Below are 22,196 nucleotides of genomic sequence, written 5' to 3'. Positions count from 1 at the left end.
TTTGGCCGATTCCTAACTCTCTACAGCCACAGTTCCAGTCATTCTCCAGCTTCTTCTGTCACTTCTTCTGTGTTTGTCTTTCATTTTTCCCCTAATACATCACACAATTCTGGTTGCTATGCAGTGTTTCCAGGCTCAGCCATCCGAACAATCCCCCACCATGGGTGTGTGCAGCTTGGCTGCAGTGTGGATGCTTTGCTGATTAATTTGCCTTTTTTGTGTAGTTATTTTGGATGCTTGGAAATAAATCGAGACTGAAACTGTTACTAATACCTTCCCCCTCCTAGTGCCAATAAGCTTCAGCAAATACATGTTTTCAAAATCATCTTCTGTGTGGTCTAGACCAGGGTGCAGACAGTAATATAAACTGTACGGCTTAATTTGCTGTCCAGTTTTGTTCTCACCAGTGCCATGTCAATGAGGAATGTGGCTAGAGGGGAGCAAGGAAGTAGCACAATACAGCTGCAAGCCAGAAAGGAGACATCTGGACAGGTCCTGTGCTGGCTGATCACATAGAGCGATGAGGGGAGTCCCGGAGGTTTCTTCTTTTACCAGAAGCTGGAGAAAAGGAAGGATCTGACCCCTCTTTTCTCCACATGCTGAGGACATCCCAGTCCCTCAACTGTTAAAAAGCAACCATTTACTGTTTCATAACCCTTTGACAGTGCCTGAAAGGGAGTGCCGCACAGTTCCCAAAGCTCTTCCAACAAGTATGTTGTCACCTCAACTGCTATTGTGCTCTGTAAACAGTAAGTCTCCAAAAATAGTCGCCCAGCCTCTTCATTGCTTTGTCCTCCCCTCCTACCTGCCAATGGCCTAGGCAGGTTGTGTTGCAGTTGAGAAAGATAGGTCATTCACCTGCCTGGGCTCCAGCCATGCAGGTGAAGAGACAACATTTAAATGTGCCTTCCCATTTTATGCATCAGGACATTTTATGCATACAAGCAGCCCCAAGACTACCTCCTTCATACATACAGTTCCATAATTTCCCTACTTAAATACATTCACCATCAAAACTATTTTCTTAAATCGTGCCCCACAGATTGAAAGCCTTGGAGGAATGAAAATGTGCTTTTGAAACAAAGATACTTCCTTAAGCTCCTGAATCTCAGAAGCAATTGTAAAGTCAGAGGAGTCAATGAAAGGGAGAAATGCTGTTTAATGTAGTTTGAATGGTTGTTGTTTAGGGGTTGTTTTTCACAAGTGAAAATGCTTTCACTCATGTGAAAAACATGAGTTTCGATATTGCAGAGGATAGGCAGACTACAGTGATGTTAGATTACTCCAAAATTCAGATACCCACCGCAGGAAGACAGAGACTGCAGAGAGCACTGGTTGAATTACACAAGTATATTCCCACTGAGTGAGAAAGCAGGAATAACTGCTGTGAGATTCCTTCCCAGTGCCAGGAAATGCTGGGGTGGTAGAGCATGATGAATTATGGCTTTTAAGCACATCAGTTTCTGCCATCAGTACGATTATGTTCAACTCCACCAATGTTTTAGAATGTTTTGGCATCACAAATGTGACTAATATCTCCTGATAATAAAACAGGAGGACTTCAGAGTAGCAACAAAGAAAATAGGTACAAATCAGAAGATCCTATAGCTTGCCTTTAAAAATACAACCTATATTACAATAGAAGTTGTTTGAAACATGTAAATGCTAATTGCAGTGCACAGGGTGTTGAGGAAACCCCCTCAACAAGCTCTGCATAGTGGGCAATGGCTGCAGGGCTCCAAGTGGAATGCAACTACAGACACCAGTGGAGTGTCATGAAAGGAGCAGCTCCTGGTGACACTAACAGCTTATTGTCTGAGTAAGCAGTTCAGTGTATGACCAGGGAGTCTCACATGGTGCATTGCCTCAGGATCACTATACTAAAAAGGAAACATTACTGCTAATAAATAAAAAATGAAATTAGTGCTAATCACTAAAATGGGCTCTTAAATCAAAGCATTTGCAGTGTTTACAGGTGTTCTAATAAACAAAAGATTATCTCCACATGAAGAACAAAGGGAGTAAAACACACTGAAAAGCAGAGAGAAAAGCTAGCTATCTTGTTTTATGGCTGCAGATTAATATAAACCCTGGATGAGTCTGGAGAATGAAGAAGGAAATGTAGGTCTTATCAGCATTAATATAAAAAGTGCACTAAATTCTCTTTCCAAGCCTTGATAATCCACCCATAGTCCTTCTGCCTGGTGTGCATCTGCTCAAAACCAAAACATCTTTTACTATTACTCATTTAATTGCACATATCCCTCTTTGCTTCCAGACCAAACCCTTTTCTTTGCCATGCTCATCTGCAAGAATAGACATCAGGATAAACAATTCAAGTGCAGCTGTAAGGTGAGCAAAACAGGAAAACCCTTGCTGTTTCTAGCTGTTCTATAGCCGTCTTATCTACCAGCATTATCCATACACAGTTCTTAGTCACAGCAAAGCCCCACAGTCTTCATCAGCAGACAATAGGAAGGTAGAGGCCAATGACTTCAAGTACAGAAGGAAAAGCAGGGACTGAGAAGTAGTCCCTCACTTCTTTATCAACAGCAAATACCTGCTACTCTTAAAGGAACAAGAAACCAGGATTTAAGTGGATCCTAGGACCAGCAGGGCTGGGGACTCGCCAGCCAGTGCTCATACCACAATACCTGAGTCAGGTAAGCCACCCTGGCCACAAGATAGCAGTCAGCATCAATTAAGAATTCAGACCATTAGGCAAGCTTACAGTGATAAGGCAGAGCCAAAACCAAGCTAAGATGCAAGTCTACAGACCACACACAGCAATACTAATCAGAATTGAGCATGACCATAGGCTGAATTTAAATAGAGTATCTGTGCCAATGGGCAGAAGGGTGCGAGTGGAAGCCCCAGGTGAAGCTGGTCAGGGCCATTAAAGCCCTTCAGAGCCCTGACATTGGTAGACCCATACAGAGACAGTGTTATTACACAGGAGAAAACCCCATTGTATGGGGTATCATCGATGTTAATTCCTTTGGAGAAAGCTTATTGTAGCATTAGGAAGGAAGACCTGGCAAAGAAGTAGCAGGGAGAACCTGTTCACCTTAGTTATGGATTGTCTTATTCCGGCACATGAAAAACAACGAGGTGGTTGGTGACAGCCAGCATGGCTTCACTAAGGGGAAATCCTGCCTGACCAATTTGGTGGCCTTCTATGATGGGGCTACGGAACTGATGGACAGAGTAGAGCAGTTGATGTCAACTGCTTGGACCTGTGCAAAGTGTTTGACACTGTCCCACACAACATCCTTGTCTCTAAATTGGAGAGACATCACTTTGATAGGTGGACCACTCAGTGGATAAAGAACTGGCTGGATGGCCGCATGCAAAGAATTGTAGTCAATGGCTCAATATTTGGCTGGAGACCAGTAACGAGTGGTGTCCCTCAGGGATCGGTGTTGGGACCGGTCTTGTTTAACATCTTCATCGCTGACACGGACAGTGGGATTGAGTGCACCCTCAGCAAGTTTGCCGATGACACCAAGCTGTGTGGTCCGGTTGATACGCTGGAGGGAAGGGATGCCAGCCAGAGGGACCTCCACGTGCTTGTGAGCTGGGCTGATGCCAACCTTATGAAGTTTAACCATGACAAGTGCAAGGTCCTACACCTGGGTCGGAGCAATCCCAGGCACAGCTACAGACTGGGCAAAGAAGAGATTCAGAGCAGCCCTGCAGAGAAGGACTTGGGGGTGCTGGTCAATGAGAAAATGAACATGAGCCGGCAGTGTGCGTTCGCAGCCCAGAAAGCCAACCGTATCCTGGGCTGCACCAAGAGAAGCATGACCAGCAGGTCGAAGGAGGTGATCCTGCCCCTCTACTCTGCTCTTGTGAGACCTCACCTGGAGTATTGTGTGCAGTTCTGGTGTCCTCAACATAAAAATGACATGGAACTGCTGGAACAAGTCCAGAGAAGGCCACGAGGATGATCAGGAACTGGAGCACCTCCCTTATGAAGACAGGCTGGGAAAGCTGGGTCTGTTCAGCCTGGAGAAGAGGAAGGCTGCGTGGAGACCTCGTAGCAGCCTTCCAATATCTGAAGGGGGCCTATAAGGATGCTGGGGAGGGACTCTTCATTAGGGACTGTAGTGATAGGGCAAGAGGTAATGAGTTAAAACTTAAACAGAGGAAGTTTAGATTGGATATAAGGAAGAAGTTCTTTACTGTGAAGGTGGTGAGGCACTGGAATGGGCTGCCCAAAGAAGCTGTGAATGATCCATCCCTGGCGGTGTTCAAGGCCAGGTTGGACAGAGCCTTGGGTGACATGGTTTAGTGTGAGGTGTCTCTGCCCATGGTAGGGGGGTTGGAACTTGATGATCTTAAGGTCCCTTCCAATCCCAACTATTGTATGATTCTATGATCTCCTCTGTCCCCCAGCTAATGACAGAAAAGTAGAGCTGGCTAAAGGCAAAAGCACAGCAAACACCAGCCTCCCCCAGCTCTGTGACTCAGCTCCTCTCTTGGCAGAAGGAGGTTGCCTTGTCTCTTTGGAGTGGCATAAAAGTTGGTTGTGCCTCCAGTAAGGACCAGCCTAGAGCTGTCTTCTGGAAAGACACAACCCCTTGATGTCTTCTCCTTGTAGCTTCCAAAGCACAGCTGGGAGCAGGGCAGTCCTGACCAGCCACTGGGTTTATTTTCCACTAAGGAGGGTGAGAAGATGATTTTTCCCCTGTGCTGTCCTCTTGTCCTAGGTAAGTGAAGTGCCCTGGGATGCAGAAAGCCCATGCTGACCGGGAAAGGGCCAGTGCATTTTGGGGGTGGAGTTGTAGGCAGATGCTGTTGTCCTCACCTTACTGCAACTGCTGTAACCAAGTGGCTTGGAAGGAGGACTTAAAAGGAGTGAGGTGAGCCTGGGAGGGAGCATGAGGAGGTCTGGTTTCTCAGGTTGGGAATAGAAATGCAAGAACTTGGTAATGTGTTGCTGTGAGACTATATTTTGTTTGCTTATTTCTTATCGCACCACAGTGTGTTATTCTGCCTAAGCAGAGCAAGAAGAAAATTATGTAACTTCAAGATGTTTTTGACCTTGCTGTGAATTTGCTAATGGGCCTTCACAGTGATTCAGTTACATGCACTGGAGCTGCAGGTTTAAATTTGTCCTTCTCTATAGGAAGTCTGAGCAATGCAGGTCCCCGTGGGCTTTGCTGCTGGCCCCACACTCCTTATCCTTGTAGTAGGTGGCTAAAGAGGCTGAGCCTTGTTTTAGCCAGGTACCCTGCTGTGGGGATTGCCAGGATCAGCCATGTGACCTTTTCTAATAAGGTGTTGCCTTGTATTAATTCTTAAACTTGTTTGTTTTGTTTCTCTAAATGTATCAGTGCCTTTCCTATGAGCAAAGCAGCCTATCTTGCCCTTATTTCCTCCTGTTACTCTGTATGCTATCAAATCTTTGCTATTCCTTTTCCTCACCTGAAACTATAAACCCTTCCACCTTCCTCTAGAAAAGGTGGTGCCCTGTTTTTTCTTCCTGTTGCCTTCTCCAGGTGGCTGCACCCAATTCTGTCACCCACTGTTTGAGAATGGGGTGTTGAAGAGTGTTTCCAGGGAGCAGTGCTGTGCCGAGTTACACAATGGCATTACAGCATTATAATGTAATCCTTCCCAAAGCAGCTCACCATAGGGTTAAGAAAACAAAATAAATGGCTGCTCTCTAAGCAGAGAGATCTTGCTCTGTAATGACGCTGAGTCTCTTCTGGATTGGGCTAGTGCAGAGCCAAGCACGCAGAGGAAATACTCAAGTTGTTTCATGTAATGAGGATTCTTTAACTTGCCCATAACGAAACTCGTTTGTTTCTGTTCTCCAGTGTCTGGTTCTTAGCCCCTTCTAGCGGCGGAAGCAGAAGGCTGCAGACCGAGTGTTGAGCAAGTGAAATCTAAGCCGAGTATCATGATACTGGTTAAACGCTTGTGGGGCTGAACCACCACGAACTTAGCAGGCTTGCTGAGATAAGACTCCCCGGTAACTTCTTCAGCACAAAGCTTGATGTTACATTAAGTGTAATGTTAGAAATAGTCAATTTCTGCTTATGATTTTTCACCTTCTTTTCCTCTGCATGACTGACTGCTCAAATCCTTCTCTCAGGATGGAAACAGTTTGGCAGCACCTGCAGATTTCCCATCCTGCAGTTTAGATGTGCCTGCTATGAGTGAGGGACTGGCTGGAGTACATTTCTTTCTTCCACAGTGGGATGGTAGGGGAGCACAGAACAGCACCATGAGCAAGCACCAAATGAATGGCGAAAATCAGGCAAGTAAAGGCACGTGGAAAAGGAGGGAATGCAGATGGGGTTAAGCAGGTGGATAGTGCTGTGATGCAGAGCACGGTGTAGCACTGCTGGCCAGGGAAGGTCTCCAGGAAGCTGAAGCAGTGTCACCATGGCACACTGATGACTATGCCTTCTTCAAGTCAGGTGGTAACAGAGGTTAGACCCAATACTTGCAAGAGAAGCCTCTAAGAAAGGCATGTCCACCAGCAGTAAGAACTGTGCTGTAGCAGTTTTAGTGCTGTCACTAGAGTACTTGAAAAACAATTGCTGTGATTTATAGTCCCATCAAACCCAACACACTTGTGCCAGAGATGAGGTTTGTGATTTATTGCTTTGAATGGGGTGTCATATGCTGACTCCCAGCTGCCTGGGTTATAGGGTGAAATTCAGACCTGCTCCTGTGACCGTGTTTGTGGGCTGCACCTTGATAGTATCTGTATCTGCCCTGTTTCCAAGCACCCTATCACAGGCTTTCAGTTTCCAGAACTCTTGGACCAAGCTTAGGATGGGAGAATCCTGAAGTATTCTAGTGTCAGGCAGAGCTGAGTTATCCTCCTGATGGGATATGTTTTTTCTCCTGCTCTAGAGACCGCCTCCATAGAGCCTTGTCCCCTGTGGTGGGGTGAGTAGGTTTAGGAGATGCTTCTATAACTTCCATGGAAAGCTTTTGCAAAGGCATTTCAGCTCCCTGAATGTTTTGTAAATTATTGCACTTCAGAACATTTGTTCAGAGGTGCAAAGACCTTTGCCAATCCTGCTTTTCACCTCTTTTAAAGACTCTGAAGTGGGGAAAGGCCCCAGAGTATATAAAGCAGTACTGATTTCCCAGTCAGGACACTGAGCATCAGTGCAGCAGTTACATGACAGACACAAAACTGAGAACTGATGGCTCTATGTAGTGAGATCTACCTTGAGGCTCTGATCAGAAAACTTGTGAAAGATAATTCTTTGAAAGTGCCTTTTCCAAGTGGCATGAAACTTCATAAATTGTGCTCTGTTGGACAAGAACAACATAGCCAAGTGCAGAAGTGCTCATGGTTATGAGAGAATCAATTAGGGCATGTTGATGAATAATGCATGTGCAGCTTAGGAGGGATGGATGACATCGGTTTTATTTTTGTACTGTTAATTGAGAGTGATTCTAGGACAGAAAAAAGCACAAAGGCAAGATGGGGAGCTTTGGGGGAGTTCTGGTTGAAGTGTCAGAAGCTGGAGGTTCACCAGCAACACTTGCTGTCCATTAAGCTGTAAAAACCTCAGGAAGGGGAACTGTACTAATGTCCTCTACAGCTCCTAATCCATGTAACCGATACTGCCCAAGAACCCAATTCAGACTGTAAATGATATGATCATTTAAAGAGATAGAAGTTGAAGCTGTTGCTTTGAAATCTGATGGCATTTTCTGTATTAAGATAATGTCTGCCTTGTTCCTTTGTGGCCCAGTTGTAGGATATTGTTCAGCTCTATTTATCCCTGGGTATGAGGCTCTGCTCTTCCTTGTATGTGCAAGGCTTCTCTAAAGTAGAGCTGGTGCAGTGGGATGCTGGAGGAAGCCTGGGACCCTGGTGGGAAATGATCTGTTGCTGCTCATTCTATATGTGGCAAAGGTCCCCATGTGCTGGCGTGCAGCTGAGTCATGAGAAGACAGATCAAAATCAGCTGCCCTATGAATCTTATGGGTCTCCCCTTGGGCTTGTGCACTGCTTGCTGTGCAGAAGCCAGGGATTCTGTATCAACTCAGGCCTAACTTATGCAGGCTAGAGCAGGAGTAAAAGAGGAGTGGTGCTCCACATCCCTCTGCATTGGTGTTTCCAACATCCAGCTAAGGGAAATTCCCCATGCTCAGATGCCTACCTAGCTCAGAGCAAAGCCTGCTGCACATGCCCATTAGTATTCACTTGAGGTGAAGGACATGAGGGAAGAGGAGTGGGCACACCACTGCAGTAAGCAACCAGCCACTGGTCCCCAGAGAAACCATGTCAATTTGTTTGTGTAGCATTTCTGGTGATGGTTGATGTGTGTCTGAAAGGGTGAGAAGGCACTCGGAGGGTTTTGTGGGTGGTTGCTTCACTCAAGATGGATGGAAACCACTCATTCCACCTGGGAGATTCCATACTGTTCCTGAACTTGCTTACCCTAGGAGGGGGTTAGTCCTTCAATCTCATCTTCTACAGTGACGTTAAAGGACAACTGGTAGCTTTTTAAGGGGCCAGAGCTGCCATGTGTGGTGGGACTTGAGGGTACTTGTATTTCCTTGAGGAATAACACCTGATGTTGTAGACAGCTCCCTTCTGCCAAACCCAACACACCCAGTGGACAATCTGGATGTTTGATCGCAAAGGTTCACTGACTTAGAAATATAGCGGTTGTACATCTATAGAAGCCAAGAATAATTTTCTAGGTCTGTTTTAGCTGCCTTGGTTAACTTCATAGGAACAAGGAGAAGGTGCTAGCTGCTGGAGTGCTTATGGGAGTGGCCTGTGAAGAGGCCACCCATAGCTGGACTGTGCTTGTGAGTGCAACTGTAGAGCAAACACCTGAAGCATCACATGTTTGTTTAATGTTGTAATGTGGAATAAAATCAAACAAGAACTCACTGCTCTGCTGGGGGCTCTTCTACCTGCTTCAACTTCCACTTATTCCACTCTGCCTCTGAGGCTTCTGCCATCATCCCTCTTTCTGAATGTGTCCTCTATGTGATAGGTTGGGACTGGGAAGCAAAACCTGGAATTTCATCTTGGATTTAACAGAAGGAGGTCCCACGGAGGATTTCCATGTGTCTAGCTGGAGAGGTGGGTGAAGGCTTTCTGTGATACCTCATATGTTTGCAAAGCCCCAGGAACATGCAGTCTGTGAGGTGGCTCTGTGGTGGTCTGGTGCTTTCATTCTGGATCAGCTCTCCGGCTTTCCTGAAATCTAGGAGGCCCTTGAAAGACGAAGGGTTGAGGTATACTGACGATGCCACTACATATCCAGAGTCAGATACCAGTCTCCCGCTTTTATTTTTCATGCCCTAGATATTTGAGTACTGGCCTGGGGAACCAGGCGGGCACTTTCTCTGCTGTTCTTGTTCATTTTTCTTCCTGTTAACAAAAGGGAACACCAGGCTCCTGCTGTTGTACAGGATAAGCAGCACGCTCTCGGCGTGGTGTCAGCAGTGTGTCCTGGCAGTGGCAAAGGCTACCGGTGTGCTGGGCTGTGTCTGTCCCTGGGACCACGGCCAGCCGGTGGAGGTGAGCAATGAGTTTCCTTTTACTCAGCACTCATTAGATGGAATCTGAAATGCTGTGTGTGGTTTTGGACACCCCCCAGTCTGTGAAGGAGGTGAATTTAAGTCATGTGGGGGTTGTGAAAAGGTTGGGGCGTAAGTGGGTGGGTTGAGCTGCAGAAGGGTCTGGGGGGACTCTGGTGGTCATCAGGTACCCATTGGGAGGGTATGGAGGTGAAGGAGCCAGATTCATGTCAGGAGCATGAGAAATGGTGGCTGTAAATGCAAACGGGTTTTGCATCAGACTGGATACGAGGGAAAGTTCTCTCCTCTGAGGAAAGCAGCCTGGTGCTGGAGCTGAGAGCTCAGAGGCTGGTGGAGCGTCACACGTGCATGGTTTTGAAGACAGGATAAGGCCCAGAGCTGAGCTCTACAGTCCCTACCTCGAAGGGGGAACGAAGGAGAAGACCCCCTGAAGTCCCCCAGCCTCAGCTGCCATGGCACTCTCTGGCTCATGAACAGCACCCCTCGGAGAGGGGCTATCCCCGCGCCCCATGCAGTAACCTTCCCCACAGCCGGCGGCACCAGCAGAAGCAGGCGAAGCTCCCGCCCGCGGCCAAGGCGGCCGGGCGCGGCTCCCGCCGTTACCCCCTCCAGCCCCTAGGTGGGCTCCGGGGCTGCCGGCCGCGCTCCCGGCCTGCCCGGGCGGCGGATGGGGCCGGCGGGACCCGGGCGGGCCGCGAGGAGCAGCCCCGTCCGGCGGCCACCGGGGAGAGCCGGGCCCCTCAGCGCCGGGGCGCCCTTTTCCCGCCGCCTTCCAGCCCGCTGGGGCGGGGGGAACCTTTCTCCGCCCTGCGGAACCTTTGCGGCGGAGGCGCCTGTTGCTGCCCGGGGGATCCTGCGGCTGCTCCGGCGGGGGGTGGGGGGGGCCGGACGCTGGGTGATGCGGCCCCCGAGCGGCGGCTGAGCGCCGAGACCGGCACGGAGGCGGGCGGGAGGCCAGCAGCTCCCGGGGCCCGCCGCGGCCCGCAGCCCCCCGCCCCCCGCCGAGGTGAGAGCCCAGCGCTGCGGCGCGCCGGTGCAGCCGCCGCCACAATGGGAGCGAGCCGGGAAGGGGCGCGCCGGCGGAGGCCCGCGGCTGCCCGCCCCGCCCCGCCCCACCGGGGTGTGTGGAGAGCAGCGTGGGGCTACGGCCACCCGCCCCGGGGGGGGGCTACGGCGGTGGGTGAGCGGGCACCCGGGCTGGGGGGCACTGGGGCAACGGCTGCCGGGCCCGGGGGAGCGAAGGGGGGGCGGCGGGAAACGGCCCCTCAGCCTGAGGGGACCGGGGGATGTTGCTGCCGCCGGGCCCGGCGGTGGGAGGTCGGCGGGGCAGCGGTCCCGGTTGCAGTGAAGCGGCGGGACAGCAGCGCCGGGTCGGGGGCGGGGGGCGGGTCCCGGTGCCGGCGCAGCGGCCGGAGCTGAGCCTGGCTGCGCGGGGAGCGCTGAGCTGCTCCCGGGGCAAGGGGGCGGCTGGGCGGGCACTGCCGGGCTCCGGGGCCGGCTGGGCAGGGCGGCTCTGTCAGCATCCTGCCGAGTTTCGGTCGGTGCACGCCGTGTTTCCGGGCCTAAGCGAGTTTCTGGTTTTGGGGGGCCGGTGCTTCTGGAGTGGAAGGAGGGGCCGGGGCCAGCGGAGCCTGACGGTGTCCGGCTGCGCCCGTGCGCGGTGGTTGTCACACTCTGAACGGCAGCGATCTGGTAAATAGACGCCCCAAGTAATAATTCGGTGTCCGTGAGGGACTCGCTGGTGACCTTTGGAGGGGGAGGGTCGGTGTGTTGAGCTGTTACCGCTTCCTATTTGATCCTGTCTTACCGCTTTTTAACCTGCTCCCTGCGTGGAAAGGTTTGTGGGTGACTTCTGCTGGTGGTTACATCGGTGACTGAAGTTCCTGTGCTCAGGTTTGAGAGATGCTCTAAGCTCCATTGATTCCCTCGCCTGCCCCTTGTTGTACAAAACAACATCGTTTTGTATGCTCCATTGATTTGTACAAAACTGGTTCTTTGAAAAGTTCTTAGTAAATCACTGCACAGTCTATATGCAGCTGAGGAGTTTTTATTAATAAAAGAGAGAAAAGGAGCTCTCTCCCCTCTCTTTTATGCTAATAAGATGCTAATGATCACAACTGGTTGCCTTCTTAACTTTCTTAAAGTTGGATATTCTTTGTGGAATATTCTTTGTATGGTTATCCAAGAATCTTGCTTAGTGAATAATTGCTTAACCTACAGGAAATCACTGCAGAAACTTCTGTATTGATGCAAGATGTTCCTGCTGCCTGGTTGAAGGTGGTAACTCGCCTCCTGGACTTAGAGTAGTGGACCTTGTGTGGACTCTCTGGCTGCTTCAGTGCAAAATCAATTAGTTCAGAATAAACAGCCGTTGTTTTGATAGTTCTGCTTTAGGGTCAGTAGCCCCCAGCAGAGAGATGAAACCAAACCACTGAGACCAGTGCAGGTGCTTTTGATGGAGCTCTGGTGTGGCCTTGGTTTGCTAAGTGAGGTTTCTTTCCCTAGGTGTGAAGCTATACATCCTGAATACACAGAGTGAATAACATAGCTTTTTATCCTGTGACCTATCAGCATCAGACTATAGGGGTTATTCATTAACGGCAGGTGCTGAATGTGAAATTTCCAAGAAAAATGCAGTTGCAGCTTTAAGGAGGAGCTGTTGTGGACGTGTGATGTTTTCTGGGTTGGCAGTGCCTCACACTGAATACCACCTTCTCCTCCTCCAGAAAAGCTGTATGTTTTAGCTGCTGTGTTCCAATTGTACTATACTGGGGTAACTGGTAACTTCTGCTTCCCTAAAATATCTTGAAATTCCAGTTCTTATGTTCGAGAGTATTGCAGATCCTGGATGGGAACATCATGTACTCTTTTGAGGAGATGAACCAAACAATGTGTTTTCCATCTTATATCAGTAGTAGTTGCATTTCAGTGGAGATTTGAAAAGTATAATCTAGCATAGAAAATTGTAACAGGCCATTACAGTGTTCTCTGGGATCCACGTTGATGTCATAGAGTAATTCGTGTTGGAAACAGCCTCAGGAGGTGTCTAGTCCAGTCTGTTGCTCAAAGTGGCATCAGCATTACATTCAGGGCAGGGCTTTGTTCCCTCAGGTCTTAAACCCTCCAAAGACAAAAGATTAATCAGTCTCTGCATCCCTCTTCCAGTGTTTGACTGTCCTCTCAGGGAAAACTGTTTATTTAATGTCAGGTCATAATCTCTGCTGTTGCAGTTTGTCTCTTGTGCTCCTGCCACATACCTCTGTGCACAGTCCTCTTGATAACCTCTGTGTAGGTACAGGAGATAAGCAGTCAGCTCCCTGGGGAGCCTTTTCTTCTCCAGTCTGGACAACCCCATCTTTCACAGCCCCTCTGCACCAAGCAAGTGTTCTATCCCCCTGAGTATCTTGGTAACCCTCCACTGAATTTGCTCTGGTTTATCTGGTTGGTCTTTCTTGTAGTGGGGGTGTCTGAAACTCCACGTGGTGTTTCAGATGGCTCCAGAAGTGCCAAGTGAGAAGGCGTGATGGTTTCCTTTGCTCAAACAGGTTGTGGTCTTGATACAGCTCAGCATACTGTTAGCTTGTGTCACAGCCAGGGCACACTGCTGTCCACCACATACTACATTCTGTGTTTGTGGGTGCATATACATGTATGTACATGTATGTATTTATATACACATGCATACAACTGTTTGTCTGTCATCGTCCTCCTGTGCATCTATGAAAAGAGCCTCATTAATATGTATCTGTGTATATATGTGTGTGTTTGTGTGTATGTATATACACGTGTCAAATTACACTTTCTGCAGCACCGAACAGCTGCTTTTCCATCCTTTCCACACATTCCTGTTGTTGCTAGCGGTGACCGTTGACTACCTGGCCTTCCCTAGCTCTTGTACTGTCACACATCCTCTAGCTGGTTGTGCTTCCCAGCCAGCAGGTCTGTCTGTAGCCTTTTTCTCAAAATTCCATTGTTTCAAATACCTCTGAGATGTATCAGGTTACTAGGCTAGGAAGGGAGTGGCAGTGGAGCAAGGCTTTTCCCATGAAGATTGAGTTGAATCCCATTTGATTAAATTCAGATCCAGAACGTAATAACGTAGGAAGTGTGTTTTCAAATAGTGTTGTTTATGGGTGTGAGTTAAATGAAACATTTAGATGCAACATTTTGAAGGAGGCAGTTAGCCGTAGTGCAATTATGTTCATGTAAATTCTTGGAACTTGTTTTCTTCGGGTGCTTAGAAGTTTTTGGGAGATAATACCCCATAGGATAACTATTCTCTGCTAACTAATTTTCTTATTTTAAACTGAATTCTGGAGAACTTGATTCCTGCAGAGGTTAAGTACCATTTGATATTCCTGCGTGCTTGGTTCAGATATAATTCTGAGACATGTGTTTTCTGCTTACACAAACTGATTTCTACATAATATTTTCCTGATTGTCAAGTGTGTTTGAGTTAATTACAGCCATTTTTGCTTCAGAGAATGCTCATTGCAAGACAGGAATTTGTTGTGTTTAAGTGATATTTTTAGCTATATAAAAATAAAAGAATCTGTAGAGAGCTGTGGTTTTCCCCTGCCCCCCAGATCAATGTTTGTTAGAGTGCTTGCACCAACACAGAAGTAGAAATCAGACTTGTAGAATAGCATGTGTAGAGTCTGATATTCAAGTAATTCAAAACAGTGAATGGGAATTTCTTGTTAACTTTTAGAAACCTTAAGTTTAGTTTCTAGGGGTTTATGTTTATTAAGAAACAATCCTAGAGATGAAGAGAAATGATAAAATAACACCATTTGTTGTTTTGAGGCAGAATTAGCTGATGAATTCAAGTGTCATTGCATACTGTGATAAAGAAGAAGGTGGAATTACAGGTGTCTGTGAGAGGGGAAAAATTGTTGAGCAAACACCTTGAGAAGCTGTTTGGACTTCTGAGAACATGATGGTGGTGCTTTGTTGTTGTTTTGTCTTTTCTTTAAGTCATTTTCTTTTAAACTAGCTAGCTAGTGACTTTAAGTAATGCTAAGAAAGTTACTGATTGATATTTTGTATGTGGTAACCAGCAAATGCTAATTCACGTATTTGTTAACAAAATGATTGTATCTGAAGTTAAGCAAGTTTGGGAGGGGGAAGGGTGAAAAAGTAGCCATGCAGATAGAAAACTTACCAAGAATCATTGCTTTAAAAAATACCTCAAACTATAGAAAATAGGCTTTTAGAAGTTCTTGAAGGTCAGACAGACCGTTGACTTGATTTTATGTCTGAAGTGGAATAGCAGAATGTCAGTTTAGTCCTGTGAGCAAGACTAATTCAGTGCTATTGTAGTCTCCGAGCAGCTGTGATAATTTAAATCTTGTTCTTGCTCAGTGGGAATGCTGGAGTTCAGGTCAGCCTGACACCTCCAGAAAGCTTGTGGCATTTTGAAGGTAACTAGAGCTCATTTGAAAGAGGAGAAAGAAAAAAGTATTACATCACTTAAATTTAATAACAGCATTTTCAGCATGCTCTAAAATGTGCAAGTAGGAGCGGTGATTTGAAGCACTCTCTGGTGGCCTGTCAGCTTGTCCCAGAGCTGCTATTCTGCAGGTGTATCTGATGTTTGAATGCAGGAACAAAGAATGGGAGAATGAATCAACTTGTATTAGTGACAGTTGACTATTCAAACATTAGAGAAGACATAAAGGCTGGTATAAGCCTGTCTAGAGGAAGTATTGATTCTCTGCTTGAGAAAAATGCTGAATAACGTAATGACTGAAGATACCATTTAAGGATGCAGAAATCTGAAGTGGAAGACTTTTAGCCAGTTGCTTCAAAAAGAAGCTGAAGAAATCTATTGTGTTGCCCTAGTTTGGCTTGTAGTATAAACACGGAGTACAATGCTCAAACTTTATAAACAGTGCCCTATACTACTGTCCTGAATCCTAGGAGTTTTTGAGCCATGCTGTGCGGTTGTCATTAGTTTCTTGAACACCTGTCTGAAAAGGAGGAGAGCTGATGAGATGAACAAGCTTCTTGCTGGTATGACTTGATGTGATTCTGTCCTCTTCCTCTACTACATTGCACACATGATAGAAGCCATAGTAGATGCAATACACTGGCACAAGACACTTTCTACTGCTGTAACTGAAATTTGTACAAGAATTAAGCATATTAACAGAAGCTCTCTTCTGCCGCTGTAACTGGTTCTACGCTGGTGGGCTAATTCTTACAGATGAGTAGAAAATCCAAGTTGGAAAAGCTCAATGTACCCACATGGTTTCTTATGTTACAAATAGGTCAAAATTTTGCTGAACATGAGGACTTTGATCAAGGTCTAACAATTAAAACAAGGTGCTTTACATAAAAGAACCTTAAGAGAGGTACAGAACTTACAATTGCAGAATTGATTACCAAGTGCAGAACCCTTCTATTACCTGGCTGATATGGATGATCAGGTACAAAGAGTTTGTAGGGCAAGCAATGTATGGGTAAAATTGAAACATGGTGGAGGTAATGGAATCTTGACTTGATCTTTCTTCCCTCAACAATGAAAATTTTTATCTAAAATTTCAGCTTGCAAAGAAAGCTTTTTGAGCCCATCAGAACTGTGGAAATGATATTTTAGAGATGTGATGATTCATCAGAGATTTCCTCCAGTCTTTGTTAACCTCAAGTCTTACCCAGGGTATCAGCATGAATTAAGTGTGGGGGGTTTATATTTGGAGTTGTTGATTCTGGAATAAATAGGTTGTTAAAGTGTATTGTTTTCATATAAATTGCTCTGTTTGTTGTACCCAAAGACAACAACCAACCAACCAAACCCCAAAGCAAACAAAATCTATGAACCTGACAAAGTCTTGAAAGGGACTGTGGTGTGGAGGTACTTGCACAGCCTACAAAGTCAACTTGGAGAATGGGATGTTACTCAAAAAGGAACTGATTCAGGAGGGCTGGTGGTAGGATTCACTCAAAATAAATGGCTGGTGAGTGGCAGTGCTCTGGAGGATCAAAAAATTGTAATTAAAGCTCTTGTATCAAGCATGCACTTAAGTAAGGGATTTGTGTGATAATTGTATTCCCAGGCCTCTTCTAATGATAATCAATGAGGGTGTTGTTGGAAAGTGAATCTTGTTTAACAGATACAATTTCATGTATGTTCAGTGAGTCAAAATCTAGATTAAACATAGTGGATGTGAGAAACAGAATATGAATGGAGGATTTTTCAGGGGTTTATAGTAGATCCAGGGCTTTGTAGTATTTTTATCAGTGGCCTGGAAGAAAACATGATGTTAGAGCTGATCAAATTTGTGGATTATGTAAAGGTTACGCTGAGTGGTGAAGCATGAAGAAGGAATGGCAGCTGTGCCGTGTCCTCTGAGTTGTTTGGGTAACTGGGTCTAATATTGTCAAATATGTTTTTATAGAGCTGGAGCACAGTTATGTGTGTTATGGGAAAGACTGCAGGCTTAGGTCTAGAATAAAGAATTGTTCTTCCAGAAACCAGTGACCTTGGAAAGGATGGCAAGAGCATAGCAGGTACATGGCAGTATGCGAATACTCAGAGTAACACTGTAGATATGAGGGCTACTAAAATAAGGTAATTACTTTTTCAATACTAATATATATCCGTAGTAACAGAATATACTGAATAAGGTCAGAGAGGTGAAATCTGTTGGGGAATATTTTGACCAGGTTTAATATTAGTGTTTTTAAAGAGGTGTTCAAAAGCAACAAAGATTTAGTGCTCAGTGCTGCTTGGCTGATTAAGTCACTCATTATAAAACTTTTTCTTAAAGTGCTCGATTGGTTTAGCTTATCTCGAAGTATTTAAAAAGTTACTCAATTTTCTTCGGCCAAAATAGGCTGTGTACCAGAGGGCTCTTTAATTTAGTGGGAAAAGCTGTGATAGCAGCCAGTGCCTGGAAATTTTAAAAATATTATTTCAAATTAGGAAGAAGGCACACTGTTAACAATGAGTGTGATTAAGCACTGAAGGCATTAGGAAGATGCTTGTAACTATGAAGGGAAATTAGGATGTCTCCATCTCTTGAAGTCATCAAGTCAGGGTGAAATATCATTTGCAGGATATGCATGAGCAATATTTGCACAGGTACACTGTATGTGTACTTGTAGATCTACAAGTGTAGATGCCACTGTACAAATCCAAGAGTACTTGAACATGCCAAACAGAACTTGCCCAGTTGTGTTCAGACTAGATCTCTCTGCTTGCCCAAACGGGAATTAGTTAAATGATCTGATTATGATAACTGTAAATTTTCTGTCAAGGAAATAAATATATGAACCACGGTAATTTTTGATGATGTGGTAAGGAAGAGGCTGTATGGGGAAGGACAGGGATGACTGTTTCATTTCCTGAACAAACTGGAATATCTACCTGCAGGTTCTTGGTGGGACGTCAGGACAGTTGGTTGGGATGTTTTCCTAAACCCTTCTGGGAGGGTGATGGGAACTAGTCCAGTTATGACAGCAACTTACTCCTGGTAGGCGTCTTTCCAGACATCTTGATCATCTCCCCATCATAGAATGAGTGTGTACCCAGTCATGTGATGGATAAAGGGCAGTGGGAAACATAGCCTACAGGAGCTGGATGCTTTCCTTGTGGCACATTGCTGCTAGATGGGCTTTTCCCCACGTGCTCCCTCAGCTTCAGTAGGAAATGGGTGTGTACACCAAACACCTATTGTGCGGAAGAGGTGCTTCCAGAAAATGTCAGACATAATATGTATGTTCAGTTGCTCTGGTTTTGGGGAAAGGCAGGTGCTGTAGCAAGCGACTGACTTATCACTGAAAGAGACTGTCCTGTTGGAAGAAGTCATCTCCTTGGAGCATTTTCCAGCCAAGTGCTCCCTTTCCCCCTCTATCACTTATATTATTATCTTGTATTCTGTTCTTTGCACTCTTGGGCTGTCCTGTGCAGAAAGACTTAGATATAAAATCCTTTTGTTGAGGGAAGCTGTTTATATCTTAATCTTTGAAATTCCTTGCCTCTTAGAGGGGGTGTGTCTTTCCTAACTGTTACCTTGTCTGATTCATTTTGCTAACAAAGAGAAAGCAGTGAAGAAAGAGAGTCAGAAGTGGTTATAGATGAAGAGTTTCTTTACTTGCAGTCTTACAAGGACCCCCTTTTTCTGTAAGTGATCTTCCGGCTTCTCTTCACATTTGCTTCTGCTCAAGGAGTGTTTTAAGTTAGAAAGTCCTTTCCTACATGTGCATTTTTCTCCTTGCCTGTGGCTGTTGCAGGCAGTTGCATCACTAGAGGGCTGGTGGAGTCCTGCATCCTGCCGCGGGGTCTCATGCCTCAATGCAGACTCTGGAGAGTTGATACAACTCGTGTAGCCCTGAGATTTCAGTGACTGGCAAGAGTAAGGCAGCAATGATGAGTTACAATCATAATCATAGTCTAGACAGCATTTTTGAGCTCTGTATGTCATTCTGCAGGGCTGTCAGCCTCCACAGCAGACCAGACTTAAGAGGACACAAAGCTTGAACTTGAGGCTCCTTTCTCTTTTATTTTTGTCTTACACGTAATCATTGTGAACTAGAATGGCTCTGACAGTAATGATCCTTCTTTTCTAAATTTTTTGCCAATCTCTGTCAGTTTTCTAATATTTTGGATTATAGTTTTTCTTAAAATATACTGTCATGTACTTTAAATGGAATTCTCTAGTTTTTCCAAGTCTTGCTGATTTCACTACAGCTGTTGTTGTTATTGTGGAAAAATTACACCGCAAGAACTGCAGAAGAGTGAGAGCTGAAAATGAAGCTGTAATTTAGCCAACATTTCTGCTGATTTCCTTATGGAAACTCCAGAATGGTACCAAAAAACCCCAACTTTGAATCCAGACACTCTTTCTAGATTTCCAGAAGTAATGAATCTTCCTTTTGAACCTCAATTTGTATTTTTAAAAACTTAGTAAAAAAACCCTCACGTTTACCTTACAGAAAATGGATTTGAAAGTTGAAATTTGAGATGCCTGTTCCTTATATAAAAATAATCCTGCAGTCTCACCTTCATTTTTTACTGTCCAGGCTTCAGGTTAGCTAGGTTGTGCTAGTTACATGCTAGTCGAAAGAGTCTCAACCCTACCCTTTAATGGGTTTTTTGAGCTCTTACAGATTCTCAGTTTTGTTTTCTTCATGGGTGGCCTTTTGATTTGTGTTTACTGTCTTAGAAAATAAAAAAGGATGTGGCACAGGGGAAGCAAACAAGTTTTTGGCTATTACTCTGTGAAATCCCATCACTTTCATGCTGCTGCTCCCCATGAGTATTACCAGCTAACTCCACCTCTCTTGGTATTTATGGTAGGGAAGATTGAGGGGGAGCAGAGTTAATTGTCCAGGAGTCTGGATAAGATTTTGGGGATGGGCAAGGATTGTAGAACTTGGGAGATTTCAGGTTTTTCTGCTTTGTTATGTCTTACAGTGTTGGAATTCCTCCTTCATCCTACACCAGACAGGTATCTTTCTCGTGGCTGCTGAGGAGACCTGTCTCTTCTCTCCTTGGCTATCTCTTTGCTTGTCTGTGACATTAGTATTAGGTTGTAAAATGTCTAAGGGGTTACCTGTGGCCTGGGTCAGTAAATGGGGACCAAGTAGTGGTTTCTGGAGTGGCAACTTCATTGGTAACAGGAGAAAGAATAGGGAAAGTCTTTTAGGACTTTGACAAAGGTTGCTATGCCTCCTTGCAGTTTGGGTGAAGTTCGAGCGTCAAGTGAAACAAGCACAAAGCCAGCAGGGAATGTGTGAGAAGCTATGTATGCCAGTATGTATTTATGGCTGGAACTCCACAGTGGCCCTAGGTTGCACAGGATGGGTTGAGGTGTCCTGCTATTGCAGGAAGGTTAGTCCTCAAGTGGAGAAAGCAATGCATGCCAGGAGCTGGGCTTTTTAATCAGACAGCAAAGTATAGTGTAGATTGTGAGCAAAGCAAAGGTGTTTGACATCATGAATAAAATAAAATATTGATGTCCTGCAGATCTCAGGGAAAGGTCTATGTTCTGGGACAGCCCAGGAATATCTACTTATCCCAGATGTAATAAAATACAACATGAAAACAAAGAAGGGTAGAGGGATAAAGCAAGTGATTTTCTTTTATTCAAGTACTAAAAATTAGCCCTTGATCTCGGGCAAGGGCATCATGGCTAAAGCAAATTCCTCTTAATGAGGTTAAAGAAATTACCCATTTGTTCTAATGGTTCAGGTTGCATTGCTTCCCTTTGATACCACATAGAGGTGTTCTTTCATCAGTCCTGTTTGGGTGCATTTAGGAGAACACCTGCCCTTACCTGGAGAAGTTTCTGTCAGTGCTAGTTACTAGTTTCTCTAGGTCAGGGCAGGTTATCTTCCTGCTCCCCAGAATTGAGCCTTATCCATTCATTGCCTCTTTAATGCCAGTACCCAAATGTAATTCCAAGGACTCGTTAAATATTAAGGACTTACGTGAGGAGATCTATTGGTATTTTGCTCTGAGCTCTGAGCAGTTTCAAAGTGTTTGCTATGGGGAGAGAGATGTGCACAGCAAAGGTGTCTAACTGCATGGTATATTTGATGATACTTTTGCCCTTTGAATGGCAGTTGCATTGATTTGTCAATTAAAAAAAACCCAAACCCAAGATGAACTTCAAAAATAGATACCCTTCCACACAAACCACATAGCGATGCCATGACTATTTAAAGGAGGAGATGATTGAGAGGACTAAGTATGAGAATGTTCCATGTCTTGCCTCAGATACATGCACCATCATTTTGATTAATGTTTGTATTGAAGGTAAGGAAACGTTGTCACAAGGACCACCTCGCTTACTAAAATCAAAATGCTGTCCCTCCTGTGTACTGCAATATCCTTCTGGCCACTCTCCATGGCTCTGTGGACATTGATACCAGCTTGGTCAGGCCATACCCAGGGCTGCATATTCCCACCCTCTGACTGTTTTAACCCTTGTGCCTGCACAGCTCTTCTTGCTACTTTGGACTAAAATGCATATGGGAGCTGAATTTCGCTTCCAGGTTGGCTTTCAGCTGAATCAGTTTGCTGTTCAACCATGCAGATAGTTGCGCTGGCGCAGTAGGCGAGCTGTGTGCTGGTGGGAAAGAGCAGCTGCTGCAGAGAGTGTGTCCGAGGCCTGAGAAGCTGCAATCAGCAAGAGGGAAAATGGGTAATTTAATGAAGGCCGAATCTTTACTATCCTTCTGGTGCCTGTGAAATCTGAAAACTGTTTGTCAATGTCAGGGCATGTCACTGTCTCTCTAATTGGTGGGACTAGCATCAGGTTTTGGTTGCCATCTTCTGTTTGTTGCTCTATTTAGTCTTTGCATTTATTATTTGCATCACTCATGGATGAAAGTGAAAGAAACTGCATTCATGGTGTAATCCATAGGTTTAGGTTACTTTTGCTGCATTGCTCCTTGTCTGAAAAGGTGGCTGGCTCTGGCTTCTCCTTTCCAGAAGTAGTGCAAGAATTGTATATTCCTTCCTTAAAAGAAGTGCCAGGGTTATGGAGTGCATCTTGGCTACCAAACACAAGCTTCTGGGCATGGGAAATAAGGAAAGTGAGCTTGTTTTTTTGCAGGGGATGTTGGGGTGTGGGAGGTAGCAGGAACAAAGAGTATTTCTTAAATCAAGAAGTTGTTGTAGGAGTGGTGTCACTGGTTGGGTTTTA

The 22,196-nt window shown here is 45.5% G+C and overlaps 1 protein-coding gene across 4 annotated transcripts in view; it reads left to right on the top strand.

Annotated features, from left to right (window-relative positions):
- The first annotated feature begins 10,400 nt into the window (after positions 1–10,400).
- Positions 10,401–22,196, top strand: part of RAD54L2 (RAD54 like 2) — a 71,166-nt gene continuing 59,370 nt past the window's right edge. For 2 of the 4 annotated variants that reach the window (XM_065687781.1, XM_065687777.1), the window contains exon 1: positions 10,401–10,546. The gene's annotated coding sequence lies outside the window, so the exon portion shown is untranslated. Of the gene's footprint in view, positions 10,547–10,623; positions 10,721–22,196 lie in introns of those variants that run through there. The other 2 variants (XM_065687778.1, XM_065687779.1) reach the window with 2 other exon arrangements.

Source organism: Lathamus discolor, chromosome 7 (genome assembly GCF_037157495.1).
Source record: "Lathamus discolor isolate bLatDis1 chromosome 7, bLatDis1.hap1, whole genome shotgun sequence".
In the NCBI taxonomy this organism is placed as follows: domain Eukaryota; kingdom Metazoa; phylum Chordata; class Aves; order Psittaciformes; family Psittacidae; genus Lathamus; species Lathamus discolor.
Note: the sequence above shows the minus strand (reverse complement) of the source record. Positions and strands in the feature narration are given on the sequence as shown.